Source organism: Euphorbia lathyris, chromosome 3 (assembly GCF_963576675.1).
Source record: "Euphorbia lathyris chromosome 3, ddEupLath1.1, whole genome shotgun sequence".
NCBI classification, from domain to species: Eukaryota; Viridiplantae; Streptophyta; class Magnoliopsida; order Malpighiales; family Euphorbiaceae; genus Euphorbia; species Euphorbia lathyris.
In genome coordinates this window covers 7,787,774-7,803,181 of record NC_088912.1, presented here as the reverse complement: position 1 = coordinate 7,803,181, position 15,408 = coordinate 7,787,774, and positions in this window count along the sequence as shown.

Here is a 15,408-nt window from a genome sequence, read left to right as displayed (position 1 = left end):
TTGGCTGGCGTGGACTGTGGTGAAACATTCAGCCCTGTGGTTAAACCGGCAACAATTAGAGCTGTTCTCAGTATCGCTCTATCCAGAAATTGGAATATTCGGCAATTAGATGTCAAAAATGCTTTCTTGCATGGAGATCTCAATAAAACTGTATACATGCACCAACCTTTGGGCTTCCGAGATACTCAATTTCCTGATCATGTTTGTCTGCTCCGCAAATCGCTTTACGGTCTTAAGCAGGCTCCTCGAGCCTGGTATCAGCGGTTTGCCAACTTTGTAATCAAGGTGGGATTTACCAACAGTATCTCCGATAACTCACTGTTTGTTTGCAGACAAGGCACAGATACAGCTTACATCCTCTTGTACGTCGATGACATCGTTCTCGTCACCTCATCAGACAGGCTACCGACATCTATTTTATCTCAATTGAATTATGAATTTGCAATGAAAGATTTGGGTCCGTTACATTACTTCTTGGGTATTTCAGTGACTCGCTCTCCTGGTTTAATTTTTCTATCCCAAAAGAAGTATGCATCAGAAATTATTGAGAAAGCCGGTCTTGGCTCCTGTAACGCAGCAAACACTCCTGTCGACACCAAACAAAAGCTTAGCGCTTCATCCGGCTCCGCGTACCACGACCCCACCGAATACAGGAAACTTGCCGGAGCTCTCCAATATCTCACTCTCACAAAACCAGATATATCTTATGCAGTACAACAGATTTATTTGTTTATGCACGATCCAAAAACCTCACACATGGCTGCCCTTAAGCGTATCCTACGGTATGTGCACGGTACTCTTGATATTGGTCTCAATCTGTTAGCCTCCTCACCCACTCAATTGACATCTTACACTGATGCTGATTGGGCTGGCTGCCCAGACACACGTCGCTCCACTTCCGGCTACTGTGTTTTTCTCGGAGATAGTCTTATCTCTTGGTCAGCAAAACGACAGCCTACACTGTCCAGATCCAGCGCTGAAGCTGAATACCGTGGTGTTGCAAATGTTGTTTCTGAAACATGCTGGATCCACAATCTCCTTCTTGAACTTGGTTGTCCAATTGCAAAATCCACCTTGGTTTATTGTGACAACGTCAGCGCTGTATATCTCAGTGGCAATCATGTTCAGCACCATCGAACCAAACATGTTGAGATGGATATTCACTTTGTTCGAGAAAAAGTGGCAAAAGGTGAAGTCCGTGTTCTACACGTCCCATCTCGTTATCAGATTGCCGATATTTTCACCAAAGGTCTACCATCACCTCTGTTTGAAGACTTCAGATCTAGTCTCAATGTTCGACCTCCGAACCCTTCGACTACGGGGGTGTATTAGAGAATATATTTAGTAGATAACTTTGTATCACACAGTTAGTTCCTCATATCTAGGCCTGTATCTAGATTAGTCATTGAACTCAACACAAACTGTATTCTTGTATAAATAGACAATTTGTCATCAATAACAATTACGGAAGAATCCAATTTGTTACAAATCAGACCGATCGACCGGGATCGGGTGAATTGATTAATCCAGCCGGTTTGAGCGGTTCTAGCCAGTTTTCAACTATATATAAAAAAACGGTTTTGATATATGCAGCCCTTAGGGTTGTATATAAGTATTAAATACAATAGAATATTTTTTTGTATTTTTAAGATGTATATTTATTATGCATTGAACTTTTAAATACACCAAAAATCATTTAATGCAATCATTTCTTCTATATCTGCATTAATTTTTTATTTTTTATTTTTTGAAAATATATCTACATTTATTATTTCGACAGGTTATTTATAATTGTGTTAGTAACAGAATAAAAGTTACAAATAACTCGTCGAAATAACACAGTTACGAATAACCTGTCGAAATGATAATGTTTAAGTCTGACAAATAAAAGTTGCACACAAAAAACTGCATACAACCTATCAAAACACAATTAACTGCTTTATTTTATCGACGAACGTCTTTGGAATATCTGATGTGATAGTCAAATAACTGTCAAATCAGTAAGTTCAAATTTTCTGTTGTGTAAAGATAAAATTGAATTTACTTAACATTGTTAGGGGTAAAATTGCACAAATTCATAGTTACGAGTAAATCTGCACTTTTTAGAAAACATTAGAAGTTCAATGTATAATAAATGCAGATAACTTTTCAAAAAAATTATCATTTCGACAGGTTATTTGTAACTGTGTTATTTCGGCATGTTATTTGTAACTTTTATTCTGTTACTAACACAGTTACAAATAACGTGTCGAAATAATAAATACAGATATCTTTGCAAAAATAAAAAATAAAAAATTAATGCAGATATAAAAAAATACAAAAAAAATTTATGATTGTATTAAATGATTTTTGGTGTATTTAGAAGTTCAATGTATAATAAATATACATCTTGAAAATACAAAAGAATATTTCATTGTATTTAATGCTTATATGCAGCCCTAAGGGCTGCATATATCAAAACCGATAAAAAAAAATAGTGAATGTTGATCGGTTCCGATTGAACTGGGTTGCACCAGTTTAGGTTTTATTAGTTGTTTACTGTTTCTAGTTTTGATAAATCTTAATTAAACATGTATATTATACTGTTTGAAGCGAAAAATAAAATGAAGAATCAAAGACAATATTGGAAGTTATTATTTGATACTTGATTATAAAAACATGGGATAAGGCGCAAAATACTTCTAACATTTATAGTCATGCACAATTTTAGATTTAACGTCTAAAATGATGCAATTTTATATCTAATGTTGATAGTAAAAAAAACAATTGTATCTCTAATATTTACAAGTTGGATCAATTTCAGACATCGTAATAAACCATAAATATTTTGTTTTTTTTATTCTACACTAATTACATATCAATTGGTTAATTTTTTTTGTCTTTTTTATGATTTCATAATAGAATTGGAGATTAATATTTTTAAATATGGTGAAATATTTGAACTTTTTTTAATATTTTTTTCCACGTCTAATCATATGTTTATGTTTATGACATCTTACTAATTAGTGATTGTGAAATGTAGATGATAGAATTCATGGTCGATAATATCATAATATAGTTTGGTGGATTATTTCTCAAATTGATCCACTCACCAATATTAAGGGTAAAATTGCTCTTGACTGACAACGTTAAAATTAAAATTGCATCGTTTTAAACGTTATAGGTAAAATTGCTTCTAGCCGTAAACATTAGGTATATTTTTGCACCTTATTCCTAAAAATATAATGAATTGTTGCTTTTGAAATACAAAATGACCAATTAATGTTAAAATTAATACATAAATAAACTAAAGTTACATTTAAAAAAAGGCTTAATACACCAAAGTCTTGTGAACTTGTTCAAAAAGTTTGATTGAGCCCCTGAATTTATATAGTGTCTCATTAGTCCATCAACTTGCTTAAAATAACTTATTGGTCACTTAAATTTATTTAAAGTGACCTATTGTCCTCTGAATTTACTTCCAGTGATCCATTTACTCACTGAACTTATCTAAAGTGATATACATTACAATTTCTCTAAATCTATATAAAAAAAATCAAAACTTAAAAAGTAAAGGTGCAATTCGTGATTCTAAGTGTTTAAAACAAATTAACTTTCTATTTTGTAAATATTTATAGTGTTTTTATAGATTTAAGAACTTAATCATAACACTTTAAACAAATTTAGAGAGCTAATAAAACATTATGTAAGTTCAGAGGACGAATCAAACTTTTGGACAAGTCGGGCAACTAGGGATGGCTACGGGTAGGGTACCCGCGGGTAGTGCCAATCCCAAACCCTTACCCGTTTATTTTTTAATTACCCGTACCCGTCTCATTACCCTAACGGGTATATTTTTGCATCCCATACCCTTCCCATTTAATTCGCGGGTACCCACGGGTACCGGGTACCTGGAGGGTATTCCCATACCCGTCTCATTACCCTAACGGGTAATTATTTTGATCCTATACCCTTCCCATACCCTTTTATACAGGGTACGGGTAGTCCCATTAGGGTCGGATAGTGCCGGATACCCGCAGGTACACTACCCGTTACCATCCCTATGGGCAACTGATGTATGAAGCCAAAAAAACTAAAAATACATAAATAAACTAAAAAAAAAAAAAAGATAATCACAAATAACAACTTTATTTCATTTATTTTTGTTTAAACGTCTACAGTTTTCTTCGGGTAAATTTCATGAATGGTGTACAACCTTTAACCCATTTCACACTTTGGTGTACAACCTTTAATTTGTCTCATTAATATGTACGAACTTATAGGTGACCGAACACTATAGTGTATAGCAGGTAAAAATGACCGGTCAACGCTCAGTCAACGCGCCACCTCAACTTTGACTGGTCAAAAAGTGAAAAAAATTGGTAAATTACTTTTATACCCTTATGTAATGAAAACTTCTCTTTATTAATTTTCTTTTTCTTAGACTCTCTCTCCTCTCTTTCTCTCTCTCTAAGTAAATGACTGAAATTCAAATTTTTGCTTTACCCAGATTTTTTCAGATTTGTGCTTAATTGCTAAATGGCTAAAATTCTAATTTTTTGAATTCCTGGAAACTTTATCTTTGAACCTGCAAGGAATGAAGAGCTGGACAGGAAGTGGAAGAAGAGGCAGAAAAGAAACCTTTAGGTCGGCGAACTCAATCACCATAGGTTTTCGTTTCTTACTCCGAATTCGTAGCGGAAGAACAATCGTCGAAGCACTACCTCATCAATTACAAAATATCAAAAGTGCTCCAAGAACCTCCGTCTCCATCCCCAAGCACGACGAAGACGATGACCAACAAGAAGATTACAGACCAGAAAAGATCTGAAATTCAAAGTTAGGATTGAATACAAATTAGTTTGGGTTTTTAGTATCTTGATGAACTGGAAATTTTTACTGATTTAGTGATTAAGGCTTTAATGTATTGTTATTAAACAAAATATAAACTGCCTCTTTCATTCATGTGCTAATTTGGGTCATAGCAAAATTGAAGTTTATGTTGTTATTAAATATCAGGAACTAGCTATTAGTTTATAGAGTCATAATGTATATGCATATTATTAGTTTTTATACTGATATGTAGTGGGAAAGCTTGGTTCTTATACTCCGTTAATATAGAAGAGAGAGAAAGAGGTTCATTAGAAAAAATTTTGAAGAGAGATAAAGAAATAGAGGGAAGAAAATGAAAGGATGGAGGGATAAGGGTATGGAGGTAATTTTATGTTAGTTGGTTATTTTTTTTTTTACTTTTTGACCGGTCAAAGTTGAGACTGAGCGTTGACCGGTCATTTTTACCTGTTGTACACCATAGTGTCCGGTCACCTATAAGTTCGTACATATTAATGAGACAAATTGAAGGTTGTACAAAGTGTGAAATGGGTCAAAGGTTGTACACCATTCATGAAATTTACCCAGTTTTCTTCTGTAGTTCACATGACTACTAAAAAAATGTTCAACCAAAAACTAATGGAAGAAGATAACGATTACATAAGTTTGTTTTTCCTTTGCCCCTTTCAATACGATGACGTTTTATCTTGGTTCAGAATTTCAACGTGGAGAAAACTTAAATGAATTTTTTTTGGGTAAATTCCAAAAAAAACCCCTGTGGTTTCACCGATTTCCAAGAAAACCCCTGTGGTTTGTTTTTACCAAAAAAAGGACTGTGGTTTGCGCTGTTACCCGAAAAACGGAAAATGGATTAACACCGTTAAAAATGCTGACGTGGCAAATGGTAAAGTTGGAAAAACGATTTTTTTTATTTTTTATTTTTCTTTTTTCTTATTATTTTCTTTTTTCTTTTTTCTTCTTTCTTCTTCTTCTTCTTCTTCTTCTTCTTCTTCTTCTTCTTCTTCCTCCTCCTCCTCCTCCTCCTCCTCCTCCTCCTCCTCCTCCTCCTCCTCTTCTTCTTCTTCCCCTCTCTCTCTTCTCTTTTTCTTCCTCTCTCTTTTCTCTTTTTCTTCCCCTCGAAAGAACCGACACCGCCACAGAAGACGCAGTAATGATGCGAATTCTCTAGGCTTTAACCGCCATTATCAAACACAAAGCTTCAATTCTCCTCACAGATCAAGCCGTCTGCACAATCGTGAACGCCTGTTTTCAAGTGGTTCAACACTCGTCAAACAGAGCAGATCTACTCCAAAGAGGCGCGAAATACAGGATGAGAGAATTAATCGAAGCGATTTTCGCGAGATTGCAAGATATATCGCGAGATTGCAAGATATAGAGGTGAGAAACGAGGAGGATTCAGATACCGATAACGATGATATTGATATCGGAAACTGTATCAATTCAGGATATGGAGTCCGATGTGTGATTGATATTTTTCACTTCTTGTGTTCGTTGCTGAATGTTGCGGAAGTTGTGGAGACAGAAGGGGGAATAGGGGCAGGGCGTACACATGAGGGGCATGTTCAGATATTTGGATTGATTTTGATAAGTTCTGCAGTTGAATTGAGTGGAGACGCCATTGGTTCTAGAAATCTGGAAATTCCAGATTTCCAAAATCGGAAATCTGGGAATTTCCAGATTCCTGAATCCAGGAATCTGAAAATTCCCAGATTTTCGATTTTGAAAATCTGGAATTTCCAGATTTCTGGAATTCCAGAAATCTGGAAATTCCAGATTTCCAAAATCGGAAATTTGAGAGTTCCAATTAAAAAAAAAGAAGAAACAGAGGAAGGAGAAGAGAAGAAGGAGAAAAGAAGAAGAAGAAAAAGAAAAGAAGAAGAAGGGGGGAAAAGAAGAAGAAGAAGAAGAAAAAGAGAAGAAGGAGGAAAGAAAGAAAAAAGAGAAAATTAAAGAAAATTAAAAAAAATCTGGAATTTCCAATTTTACCCCTCTATTTTAACACTGTTAACCCATTTTCCGTTTTTCGGGTAACGGCGCAAACCACAGTCCTTTTTTTTGGTAAAAACAATTCACATGGGTTTTTTTGGAAATCGGTGAAACCACAGGGTTTTTTTTTAGAATTTACCCTTTTTTTTCTTATATTTGTTTTTGGCATAAAGTGTCCAAAATCTTGTGGATAAATATATGGATAAATAAGAAAAATAATTAATTTTTTATTTATCCATATATAATTTTAATATGGAAAATTTTTTTAAAAAAAAATTATTACTTGTAAAAAATGGTGTCATCTGATAAAATTAATGGATATTTGTTTATTTCATTTTCTACTCCTATTTAAAAAAAAAAAAGTTTTAGGTATTTAAATAGAGAGCTGTTGTTTGTCTTTTATACATGAAAATAGCTTTTTATAAAGGGATAAGATGCAAAAGTACCTTAACATTGATAGACATGAGCAATAAATTTGTGCAATTTATCCTTAAAGTTGGCATTTAAGAACAAGTTTACCTTTAATTTTGGGAAGTTGGATCAACTTCAGAAATCATTATAAAAGATAGATATTTCGTTCCTTATTCTACAACAGTTGCATATCAAATAGTTCCAAAAAAAAACAAATTCATATTTTTGTGATTTAATAAAAGAATTTGAGATTAATATTTTTAAATTCAACGAAATATTTGTATTTTTTTATTTAAATCATACAAAATACAATATATTTTTTTTTTGTTAAAAGAATTCACTTCTATTTATATTGTTGTCATATGTTACTAATGAGTGATAAAATGACGCAAATGTGAAGTGTAGATGATATGATTCATGGGTAAAGACAGTTCAATGAATTATTTTTCAAATTGACTCAATTTTCCAACGTTAGGGATAAATTTGCTATTTGTTGCAAAAGTTAGGAGTCATTTTAGACGTTACGGGTAAAATTGCTCATGATTGTCAATGTTATGGGCATTTTTGCACATTCTCTTTTTTACAAAAGCAGAGAATCCATGCTTTTTGGAAAAACCGTTTTTTTTTTTCAACGGTAAACAACAACCTCAAATAACAGATAAACATAAAGGGCCTTAAATGTCACTTATGAAAATATTTCAGGAGATAAATGATACCATATGAATCAAATAACAAGATTTTAGATACCACGAGCCAAATAGAACTTTAGGGCCCGTTTGTTTTACCTACTGTTTGCTGTTGTTGTTTGCTGTTTGCGGTTACCGTTTGCTATTTGCTGTTGCTGTTACGATTTGCTGTTTGCTGTTGGAAAAAGTTGCTTTTCCAAAAAGCAGAGATTCTCTACTTTTGTAAAAGGCTGCTTTTCGGGTGTAAAATGCAAACAGGATGCCACTAACCAAACACCTAATATTGTTTTTCAGATGTAAAAGGCAAACAAGAGATCACTAACCAAATACCTTAAACTTTTCATTTTGAAGTGAAAAGGCAAACTGGAGCATGAAAATGAGTAACCAAACACCCCCTTAATCTTTTTCTTTTTTAATTGTTTTTGTTTTTTTATATCTATGTGTAAACATAATAAACAAAGTCAACATTCAATCCTCTTAATGAATGAATTAAAGCATAGTTTGATATTTAGGCCAAGAGTTAATTTACAATTCTCTAATTTCTTTGATTTCTTTGAAATCATAACTTCCCTCAAGAAAATATGGAAATTCATTGAATGGGGACCCGAAAAAATTTGTTAAAATTGAAAATTATTGCTTATTATTTTAGCTTTTATCTATTTGCTTAATCTAAAATGGATTGACATTAGAAATAATAGAAATTAGTTTTGCAATTGAGTAGAGGTGTCAATTTCTAACACGAATATACGATTTAAAGAGAATTGTCTTGTTTATATGAAAGATCGTTAAAGTTGATTTTAATGGTTAAGAGTTTCAAATCCTTAGAGAAATCGTTTTCTTAATTGTGAGAGGGTACACTTAAAAAGTGTCTAAGAGCATCTCTAGTAGTGGAGAATAAAAAGCGTATTAGCAAGAAAAAAAAAATATGTTGGTTGTGTCCAACCTTTAGAGGAGACACCCTCAACTCTTGGAGACAGCCAAAATTAGAGACGTCTCTTCATTCACAACGATGGGTGTCAAGGAGAGACCAAAGGAGGAGAGTGTGCATCACAGACGAATCTCGATGCTTCATTTGGTATGTTTAACGCCTAAAAGTCAATCATAATGATTAATTGAAGATGGGTCCGATAATTCATTGAGCGTATCAAGTGTTTCAAACGGTAACAATTAAATATTGAGTATATAAAGTGTTCATCTACCACTAGAGATGTTCTAACCAGTCCCAAACCAAGTAATCAACACCTTGAAGGAAGCGAATTTTCTCATACTTACAAATGACTAATTACTAATTATATAGCTACTTTTATAATTGGTCAATATAAGATAATTGATGCAACGAGAATCACAAAGACACGTTATGAATAGTTGATTTACGTACTAAAATGAAAATTTTGAAGAACTAAAATCACTTAAAATCTCATCAATTCTTGAAAAAATCTATTTTAAAGCATTAATTGAAATTTAGTTACCATAATATTAAAAAACGTAAAATTGAATAACTTTTATATTACGTTGGTTACCATTTTTAGACAATTGCATTTATCCCAAAAATAGAAATTATATAAATGTAGTTTTAGATATTTTTGATGGTTCTTAAATATTTTAGAATTGGGATACAGTTATGCATTCACATTAATACAGAAAGTCGTGTGAAATTTGAGAAATCAATAAATTCAAATGAAGTTTAATGCTTTCTATTCTCTCTCTTTCATTCAACTTTCTCCTGTTATTTAATGTCCAAAAACGGATCCTAAAACCACAAAACAAAAATTCCTGGTGGGTGGGAACTCGGAAGATATGCGCAGGTAGTTGTCCTAACTCTATATATATATATATATACACACATCTATACATATATATTTGGAATTGAGGAGTTAATCATAGAAAAGATGAGTATAAATTTGGAATTGAAGCTGCAGTTGTCACCGGCGGCGGGTGAAAGGGGAGAATCTGTAAGCACAGGTTGTTCGATGAGAAGCTCGTGCGTATCAACGGAAGGAGGCGAGGAGGAGGAGGAGGAAGAAGAAGAGAGTAGCGGCGGCGGGGGCGGAGAAATGAGAGAGATGGTGGTAGTAGGGTGTTTTCGATGTCTTATGTATATAATCATAGTATCGGATGTTCATCCTAAATGTCCTATATGTAAGAGTACCGTGTTGCTTCATTTTCTCACCCGCCAAACGTCGTCTAAGGTCGTGGTGAAATCAGATCCGGATATTCGGGAGTTAAAAGATGAAGTTTAGTAAGAAATATAGATTTCTTTCGGGATTAAAATTCAGAGACGGAATTTGTCGGTGGAAGAATGAAATTATCGACGAAACGTGTATTTGGTGACGGATATTCCATCGTTAGATGTTTTTTAGATACGTAACCCTGTAGTTCCGCCTCTGCTCTAAGCCTACTAACTAAATTCTCGTATGTTTTTTTTAACTTTATTTTTTATTTTATAATTTGTTTGTACTATTTATATTTTTTTATTCGTATGTACCATGTTCATTTATTGTGAAACTACGTAGATTTATTTGTTTATTTTCTTACTGATAAATTTATTGGCAAGAATGGAAGTTAGAGAGAATATAAGAATACGCCTTATTCCCGATAAGGGGATGATTGATTCATACTTATAAATGAATCATGTACCTTTATATCATCACAAGGAGACCATGAAGAAGAGGAGAGCGGCGGAGAAATGAGGGAGATGGTAGTAGTAGGATGTTTAATAACTATTAGCTTAAGTTTTTAGTTCAATTGGTTTATTGACATGGTATTAGAGTCTCTTAAACCGAGTGAAAGTTCGAAGCCTAACAACATCATTAATGTAAGGGGTGTATATAAAAAGCTATTCTTAAACTTTAACTATCAACTTAAACTTTTAGGAGATGTTTGGTTCGCACGGGGATAACAGAATGGAATCAAGAAATTGAAACAAGGAGAAATGAATGGAATGACCCTGAATTCTCTTGTCCATTTGTTTCAGTTACACAAAGAGAATGATATACATCTGATCCCTTTTGTGGGTGTTTGTTTTAAATGGGAAAACTGAAATAAAATTAATCAAATAAAATGTATAAACATTCTATTTTTTTTAAAAATAATTATTTTAAAATAGTTAAAAATAAATATTAAAACTGAATAATATGACAAAAGAAAAAAACTTGATCAAAATTATTTTTTCAGGGTAAAAAATAAAAATAAATAAGTACAAGGATCAAAAGTAAAATTATTTTAAAGATAAAACATATAAATAAATAAATAGGTACAATGATCAAAATAAAATTTAGTTTAAAATATTTTTTGAAAAAAAAATAAAAAAAATATAAGTACAAAGATCAAAAGTGAAATTACTCTAAATATAAAAAAGTAAAAATAAATAAATATATAGATCAAAATAAAAATTAAAAACTAAAACATAGACTAAAGTATAATTTTATAAGGAGAATAGAGGTTTAAGTTAGTAAAAGAAGGGAAAAAGAATAGAAAACGTTAGGGATTGCGGAATGAGATCAGCGAAGTTAGAGACAAACCCAAAACTAATAGAGAATAAAGGTAATGTTAGAATTTCTCTCAGAATTTGGATATTGGATTTTCCTTTTCTGCAGAGCTTTGGGGGATTTTTTCTGGCCTGAAGCTTGCTAAGGATCTAGGGGTGAAGAAGCTTCTTGTTGAGTCAGATAACCAAGAAGCGGTTAAAATGATTTCTGAGGGCAATGCTTTTTGACGGAGTAGCCTGAACATTATTAAAGGCATTAGAAGGATTGGATCCTCCTTTGAGTCTATTAGTTTTGCTCATATTTATAGGGAGCAAAATCGCGTAGCGGACCGTCTTGCGATAGAAGGGCATTCTAGATTATTGGATCTTTCTATCTTTTCTTCTCCTCCGGTCTTCATCTCTTATTTGATCTTGGAGGATGTGGTGAGGGTCAGTTTTCCTAGGCTGATCCCGGGTTGAGCGGTTTTTGTTTGTTTGTTTTTCTTTTCCTTTCCTACCAAAAAAAAAAGAATTAATAAACAAACACGAACGAAGGTAATGAAACCTTATCTTTCCCTTGTCCTTTCATGAAACCCAAAAACAAACGGCTCATTAGTTCAATCGGTTTCTTAACCGCAAATAAAAAAATGAAGGATTTAATATGTCCAAATAAAAGATCAGTACTCAATGCACCAAAAAGTAAAAGATGGGACTCAATTTTTTTTCCTATTTTTAAATACATATTATATAGGAAAAAACATCATTAGGTCCCTGATTTTTCATTTTTTAGTTCATTAAACTCTTGATTTTTTATTTGGATACATTAAACCCCTGATCATTTATATTTGGTCTCATTAAGCTATTGATGGCCAAATTGGTAAGTTATGAACATCTAATTCTGTTAAAAATACGTTATTAACTTCATTTGTATTTGAAATTATTAAAAAAATATATTTTTTTTACAGTTTGTAGTTAGGTTTTTACAGTTTTCCTACAATCATATTACACATCCAAAACTGCTTTCAAACAGTGAAAAAATACAAATTTCGAATTCAGGTGCAATGAATAACAGTCTGTCAACCGAATTTTATGTTCAATTTACTTTTTTTTTTATCATAAAGGGCTTAATGAGAGCAAAAATAAATGATCAGGAGATTAGTGTATCCAAATAAAAAATCAAGGGCTTAATGAACCAAAAAGTAAAAGATCATGAATCTAATGATACTTTTTACCTATTATATACATCGTGATTGATTTACAGGTCATAAAACCAGATATAGCTGTTTCATTCAAAAAAATAAAAAATAAAAAACAGACACAACAGTGTTCACATGAACGTTAGTGATCAAATGAATTTGGTCATTTACCGTTAGATCTAAGGATTAGAATGTTTTGAATCGAGAAATTCTATTATGGTCCCGGTCCATTGGACCTTACCAATAGAAACATGACAATTGTGCACTTTTTTTCCTTACAACAATCATCTCCCAATGAGGTAGCATGATTCTCTTTTTTCATTGGCTGGGTCCATTGCACCCGGTCCGCTATAGAATCTCTCGTTTTGAATCTCCATTTTAAAACTTTAATAAACTTAGATCTAATATTGAATGACCAAATACTACATAGGGCATGTTTGGTTCGGCTGTTAGCTAATAGCTGTTGCGGTTGCTGTTAGTTGTTTGCAGTTGCAGTAAGCTGTTAGCTGTTTGTTATTAGCTGTTTAATTACTAGTGTTTGGTAAAATTATATTGAACTGTTGTTGTTCGGATTTAAAATGTCTAAAATAGACATGTTTTAAATTAATCAACGATGAAATTATAAAAGAGAAAATGTGAAAAAATACCCATAAAATTGCTTTTTGCTGCTAATATTAGGGTTATAATTGCACCATTTTAGATGTTAAGAGTAAAATTCCTTCTAGCTACAAATGTTAGGGGTATTTTTGCACCTTATCCTATTATAAAATAAAAAATGTGTTACGAAAATTAATAAAAATAATTTATATAAAAAATAAAAAATTTATTGAACGTAATAAAACCTTGTTCTTCTGGTAATTATGTTGTAGAAATATAAATAATGTTAAAGAATAAACATATTTTGTGAAAATAAGAAGGATAATTTTGTCAATAACATATAACTACAAACAGCTGTTTATGAAAAGCTCCAAATATGAGCTTTTCGTGAAACGCTGCAGTTTCCACAGAAAATGTTAAACGCTGCGGTTATGTAAACCTAACCAAACGTTATATTTCCTGCGGTTTGGAGTGAAACGCTAAACGCTCCTCCGAAAAGCTGAAACAAACACCCTCGTAAATATTAACGTCTACTTGATCAAAATCGGACTAGATAAAGCCCACCGGTGCATGCGTAAGAATGAGACTGATTTGGTAAACCGGAGCAATTCTCCGATTTGAGGTAGGTACATGTTATTGTAATTAGAATTAATACCAATAAAGTTGTCAATTTCCATTGATCTAATTAATCTAATTTATTACTACTTTATTAATATTCACACGTAAAGCTGCACCTTCCTATCTTCTTTCTCCACTTACTTATCTTAATACTAGTATTAATTAACATTAATTTAATATTAACTAATTCCCACTTTTTTTCAAAAAATTAATTCCCACTTAGTATTTGTTATTGGGTAAATTACAAAACTGACCCAATTGAGAGATGTGTTGACATATTTAGACTCATTACAACACTTCTTATCAAACCAAACACTTTCAAAGTTAACTTTTCCGAAATACCCCTATGGCCCGTTTGTTTTACCTACTGTTTGTTGTTACGATTTGTTTGTTGTTGGAAAAAGCTACTTTTCAGAAAAACAACGATTCTCTGCTTTCGTAAAATGCTACTTTTCAGAAGTAAAAGGCAAACAGAAGGTCGCTAACCAAACACATAAAACTCTCAGTTTTGAAGTGAAAAGGCAAACAAGAGCATGAAAATAAGCTACCAAATACCCTCTAGTATATATACTATCACTTAACATATTTTGTGCAGAACATAATTTATGCAGAGACAATTGCGGAGCGATTTTAGCGCGATTTCTACTGCGCTTTTTTTTGCGCTTTTTTGGCACGATTTTTGCTGCGATTAAACGGCAAATATCGTAAAAAAGGTATGAGGGAAACATCAAAACAAAACTAATTTGCAGTTATAAACTCCTTTGAACTGCGAAATAAAATAAACTTAAAATACTTCACAGTGTAAGCAATTACGGAGAAAATTCAAATGATTTATATGAATTTACTTCGCAGTTGCTTCCGCTGTGAAGGGAACGCAGAAACTGTAAAATTATATTCCTTCTAAAATAAGAGGATTTTTAACATTCAAACACGCAAATACATCTCAAATAAGTTTCCAATAAGTTTTCAACGTAACTCAAACTCTAATAAAGTTTTAAATTACTAGAAAAACTAAATTCCAAAATCGCAGCAAAAACAGTACAAAAAAACACACCAAAAATCGCATCAAAATTGCACAAAATCGTTCCGCAGTTGTCTCTGCACAAATTATGTTCCGTATAAAATATGTTAAGTGATAGTATATATACTGAGAATATTTCAGAAAAGTTAATTTTGTAAGTGTTTAGTTTGATAAGAGATGTTATAATGAACCTAAATATATAAATGGGCCTCGATTGGGCCAATTTTATAATTTACTCCTGAAATATATGCATATATAAATGGGAATCAACTTTAAAATAAAGCATGAATATTCAATAATAAAGTGGGTTACTAAACCCAGCCACTAATTTATACTTCTAACCTCGTGAATAGATCGAACTACCCTTTGCACTAAATTTGAAAAAACCCAAAACCTCTCAAGAACCCTATACGATTTTTGCTCAAATCCGAACAAATTAGCGAACCGAATCATGGATGGTGACAGAAACCGTAAAGGAAAAGCTAAAGTGGTAAGATTTACCGTTTTATTTCGTTGATTTTTACATCAAACTGAAAACTGTGGGGGTTTTTTTGTATTCGCCGGAATCGCAGTCGGGCGTATGAGAATCACGCCCGA